The sequence below is a fragment of the Poecilia formosa genome, unplaced genomic scaffold (assembly GCF_000485575.1).
Source record: "Poecilia formosa unplaced genomic scaffold, Poecilia_formosa-5.1.2 Scaffold79, whole genome shotgun sequence".
NCBI classification, from domain to species: Eukaryota; Metazoa; Chordata; class Actinopteri; order Cyprinodontiformes; family Poeciliidae; genus Poecilia; species Poecilia formosa.
In genome coordinates this window covers 300480-306479 of record NW_006800018.1, presented here as the reverse complement: position 1 = coordinate 306479, position 6000 = coordinate 300480, and positions in this window count along the sequence as shown.

The following is a 6000-nucleotide window of genomic DNA, read 5'->3' as shown; positions in this document are numbered from 1 at the left end:
TCTATCTATCTATCTATCTATCTATCTATCTATCTATCTATCTATATATCTATCTATCTATCTATCTATATATCCATCTCTGCTCTCTAGATACATATGTTATGTTTATATATATAAATATACATAAAGAGAGAAGTAGCTTGTAATTTACACAAGGTGGATATGGAGATGGAATGAGCTGGTATCCTATCAAGCTATAAGAATGATAGAAAACTTGCTAACAAAAAGCCTCAGACCTGTAGTCCATAGGCGGTTCTAGACACAGACCAACAGAAGCGGCTTTTTGGCTCACTGATATGTTAAATTATCAAATATTGCCCTGTTTTTTGTTTCATTCATTTTAATTGCCCTGTAGGCAGCAATGTATTCACATATATGCACATTTATTATTATTGATACTTTAATTAAAGATGAATTGTCCCAGTTTATGTCATTGGAGCCAGGGGGCACCGATGACATGTTTGCATACACCTCAGAAAGTATTGGGAATGACGTTATTACGCAGCCACCTGTTAACGTTTCTTCTTTGATCCGGTGAAACGGGTTTAGTTTGATCGGATTCCTGTGCAGCTCGACTGAGAAGAATGACGAGGCTCCTTCTAGTCTGTTCTCCGACCAACAAAGTGAGTTACAGTTTCTGACCCAATGTTTGGTAAACAAACAAACAAAAAAAAACAAAAAAAAGGAAAGCAAGAAAAATAAAAAAAACACAAAAAAAGCAGCAGGAACCTCGATGGGTTAAAAGAAAAAACAAAACAACAACAACAACAACAACAACGAAGCAGCAGCAGTTTTTGGTGCTTCTTGTTTGAGCTGATGCAGTCACTTTACCTGCCTGCGTGCAGCACTCTATCTATTAGTGCCCCAGATGCATACCTAATGTGAACATTCCTTATAATGTGTCTAAAAATACTGCAGCTTTTCTGTGCGAAAGCTTTGTATCAATTCTTTATATGTCAGAGAGCTTGATGTGATGATTTGTGTGCGTTAAAACATTGATTCCTGCCGCCGCGTCGTGCTTTGACTTCTTTTGCTCTGTTGCTTCGTATTGCACCTCACTCTCCGCGCATATCTCATCTCGCTTTAGGCTACGATCTGCTTCAGCGTAGCAGCTCCTCTGTAGAGTAGAGTGCGCTGAATATATTGGCAAGTCAATAATTGATTCAGCTTCCAGCGGGGGAGCCAGGCGGCTTAAACTGTATCCAGCGCCGTGTTTCATGTATCCGGATGCTCCTGCTGAGCTAATCATTTAAAAACAGAGAACAGAAAATTAGGATCAGACGAGATAAATCTGCCGAGCGTTTTCAGACTTTCTTCAGATTACGAGGGAAAAACAACGCCGGCGCTGACCGACGCCGCGGCTTCTCTCATGGCGCAGAAACTGCGGTAACATGTCGCCATGGCAGCCGCATCCCAAATGGCTTCATCGGGGTCAGCGTCGATGTCAGTGGAAACTGTCCAATATGGGATTTAAAAAAAGGGGGTCTTTGATGGGATTTACAGCCTTTTTTCCACCTCACAACCACAAACTTTGTGTTTTATACGAGTGGCTTGTGAATGTAAAGGTGGAAAAGGAGACATGGTTTCAACCACCGTCACTTTGATATTGAAACCCAGTCCAAACCAATTACCTTCAGAAGTTAATAGAGCCCATCTGCTTGTAGTTTAATCTGATTATGAATGGAATTGTTTTCAAGCCACATAGATTAAAAGAGGAGCGGCAAAAGCAAATGAGGTGGATTAGCAACAATTGATGGTGTCGTCCAGGACATGTTAGCTTGGGATATCTTTTCTGCTGCCTGGAAGCTGAGCCGTCAGCGTGTTATACAGAAAATGTTTGTAAAATGTAAAATGTTTCAGCTGGGCAGAATTTTCACTTTCACACTGGAGATACGGCGCAGGTGTGCAGTCTGTCGGGAGGGGGGTCAGAGGTCACTGTACGACTGGCAACACAGGAAGAAGAGAGCGGAGGCTCTGGATTCCATATGAGGAGCTGCAGAGCGAGTGAGAAATGAGAGAATTTAGGCAGCAAATCAGAGCCTGGAAGATCACCCAAGAAAGGTGGGTCAGAACCCGACCAGGAGAGAGACGTACCACCGCAGCGACTGCAGCTCCGACGGCGCCGGAACCCGGGAGAGACTCCGAGTTGAGCTGTGTGTCAGCACAAAGCTCAGAAGAAGACGGCGTTTCAATGGAGACTTTCTCAAAAAAGAAAAAGGGAAGAAAAGGAATCTGTCAGCAGAGGCAGAGTGAGTCCAAACGTGAGTCCAGGGGAGGCGAGTTTTATGTTGTCAGCACTAAAAATGGTGCACTTATGTGACAGCAGAGCCGAGGAAACGAGAAGCAGCAGTGGCACCGCAGCCCAGGGGAACGACAGCAGAGATCCCAGAGAGCACAGGAACGCGTATCGGTGAGGACGTGTGTCACAGGGAGTCTTTGGTGAGCCGAAGTGACGGGAGCTTCCATTTGGTTTAAAACAGATTGTGATGGGACCGTTGCTGGAAATGTTACTCGCTAACAGGCAGTTGTTTTCACAGAGGTGAGACTTCTTTTTGGTGTTCTATCACCTCTGAGGTCCTGATCGCTGAAAATGTGTTCACGTGTTTTTTTTCTCTATTTTTTTTTTTTTTTTTACATTACATTACATTACAAAAACCTTGATGTTTTTCAATGGGATTTTATGCACACAAAGACACGCGAAAGGGGAAGGATACATTGCTTTCAAAAACGTGAAAAATGAACGTCTGGACTTCATACTGTACATAATTATGTTTCCTTTTTGTGTAAAAAACAGAAAGAAAAAACCTAGTAAAAAAGAACCTCATGTTTAATTTTCTTTTCCCTTTATTTCCATATTTTGGTTCCACTTCACGCCTGAGCACTGCTTTGTGTTGGTCACATAAAGGCTCTATAAAACACATTGAAGTTTTTGATTGTAAAGTAAAAAGAGTTCAAAGGATATGAATGCATTTGCAAGGCACTGACTCTATATCTAAGGTTTATTATCGCTTTGGAAAAAGGGGGAGAATATACGTTTTTCAAAAGCAAATTGATTTCAGATGTGTGTGCGCGTGCGTACTTGCGTGCGTTTCTTGAGTTTTCAGCTGAGGATTGCGTTTTCTCCCTAAACACTATCTGTCAGCAGCAGCAGCAGGGTGGGTTGCACACATTTTGCAGAGCTTTAGCGTGGAAATCCTACAGTAATAGAAAATATCAAAAGGAAAACAGAGCAGAGCTCATAAATAATATTTCTGCAGTTTATGAAGAAATACTAGAGCAAGCAGAATCTGCTAAGGAGCTATAATGTCCCATTAAGAGAAGATGGAGAAATAGAGCCACACCAGACGGATACATTCCAGTTTCCTTCACGACGTTAGCATAAAAAGGAGGAAACAATGGCTTTTTATTTTTTTTGCTTTTTAGTGAGGATTATGGCTCTTTAAATGTACACTGGGCTGAAGAAAGGAGAAGCAAAACAAGCAGCTGCACAATGCCCAACCAAGAAACATAAACTCTGATGATTATAAAACCTTTTGTGAGGCTGACATCATTTACAAAACATAAAAATGTAACTTCGTATTCATCAGCGGTTAAAATAAAACGGTTGTCATATTTATTTAATTCCAGACATAGTTGACTGTTCTGCTTGTGGCAAAAACATTGTTTTCTGACTTCAGTATTTCTAGGTCTTTTCTTAAACATTTTTAGATGGTTTAGCACCAACTGTCAGGTGCTTTTCTTCAGCAGGCTGGTGTTACAGTAGCCGGAGCTAAATACTCCGTCTAATCTGTTGGAGAAGACTTGGTGGAGGTTTACCTTCCAGCAGGACAAACGGCGTAAACGTGCAGCCGGAGCGACAGCAGATCTCGTCATGTTCATGTATTAGAATGGCCCAGTCAAAGTCCACGGCGGAGCAAAATTGAGAATGTTGAAAGCTGATGTTCAAACTGATGGACTGGGACTGGGAGGTATTTATAAGAAGACTGTCTGTCTGTCTGCCTTTAGATGTGAACAGCTGGTGGAAACATAACATGAAAGACTTCAGTTTGTTTCTGATTGCTTCTCCCCAGTCGGCCATGAACTCATGTTTGGTCTCGAGAGGTTATTTGAGATTTTCTGTCTGAAATTTGAATGCCGATGAGTAAAATCAGCCTGTTTGTGATGTGCAGCTTGACACAAAACCTGTCATGACTAAGATTTTCTTTCTTTTTTTTTTTTTACTGACATGTGCAATCTCTCAGGTTTGAAAATCAGCTGAATTTTGCCATGTGAACCATAAAGAGGCTGAATGTGCCCTCCACACTTTCTGGAGGATTTTTACTTGTAAAAAAAATCATCTTCCTTCCACTTCACACTTGTCCATCTCTTTGTTTTGGTATATTGCCTTAAAAAAGAGGGGGGAAAAAATCTGTGAAGCTTTTAGTTGGAGCATGACAAAACACAACAACAACAACAAAAAAAAATAGATTCCTGTAATTTTGTTAAAATCTAAATGCATCTTCAATATTTTTTTTTCTCTCCTTACAGCGTACACTCTCGGCTTGAAATGAATATAATTTGGCTCTGCCAGGAGCTGCTCTGAGACGACGCTCTCCAAGTCCATTAAGCTTCCTCTTCAAATAACAACTCACCGTTTCGGGAGGCAGAGCGCTGCCGCAGAACAGAGGAGGAGAAGGAACACAGGACGGAGGAGTCAGTGAGGTGGCTGTGCTGCAGACAGACAACAGCAAGTGTTTCTGTCTTGTCAGAGGTGATCAATGTCTGTGAGCTGGCACGGAAAGGCAGAGAGAGAGAGAGAGAGAAAGAAGGCTGGAGCTCTATTGTCTAGACTGCAGACTGACAGCTCAGGCCTCCTGCCTGAGCAACAAAGGATCTGAACGCTGGCCGATCTAAAGGGCTGAATAGGGTTAAACTGACTGCGACACAGAGGACAGATGGCCCTGTCCTCTGGAGAAGCCGGCATGGGGCAGAGAGGAGAAGACGCATGAGGAAAATATAATAGGGAGGGAGGGGGGAAAAAAAAGAAAAAGAAAACTAGGCATACTGTTGGGGATTTGCTTCATCCTTTTCCAATGAACTCCTGCAGATAAGCTCCTCTTGCAGCTGTTCATGCAAAGAGGTCAAGTTAGAAAAGGTTGCAACTCCACAGCGTCGCCACGGGGCAAAATGTCAAGCTCCAGCATCACGAAGGCTGATTGGAATAATAACAGTGTCGGTATTACGCTCGGCGTGGGAGGCCGTGTCGCTCCTCGTACGCCGGATGCGCAGCGAAGCCCCGAGCCCAGCTGACACCCACCGGGGGGTTACGGCGAGGTAACAGTTTACTCCGGCTCACGCCCACTGGGCAACATAACCAACCCAGACAGGCTTACACAATGCGCTGTGGTTATGAGGCAAGGTAATGGCATTTTAGTCACTGCGGGGCATTTCAGTTTGCTCTACCTCCAGGTTGTTTCGCCAGCTTGAAAACCAGAGCCTTTTTCAGCTATTTCTTTTTTCTTTTTCTTTTTTTTTTCTCTACTGACAAAAAGTAGTGGAGCGTAACTCCCCGGTGTATTTACGGCCGCAGGTCCAGCGCCTGTTCTTGGTATTTCGTGTGGTAATCTGACACCAACTAGTGGATAATGACAAAATGGAAGGATAAAGACACATTGCTTTCAAAATTAATATATTTTTTAAAAAGGTAAACCCTAACCCTACCCATCTATTTGCAGTCAGCCTCTCTCTCATGCCTCTTTCTGAGCTACTTCTGCAGCCATAGGCTACCTCTGTAGCTTTATGGATAGCTAACTGACCCCACTTTTCCACACTCTACTGTCTTCTTCTACTGTCCTCCAATTTGCATTATTTGCTGTTGACTATGTTCTCTCTGAGTGTTTTTCTTCATAGTATCTATGTCTGCTAATGAACCATAATTTGATTCAGGTCTGATGAACCAGTAAAGAACTAAAACCTGCAGGATACTGACCCCGGAGGACTGACTTTGGACTTTAGTGCTCT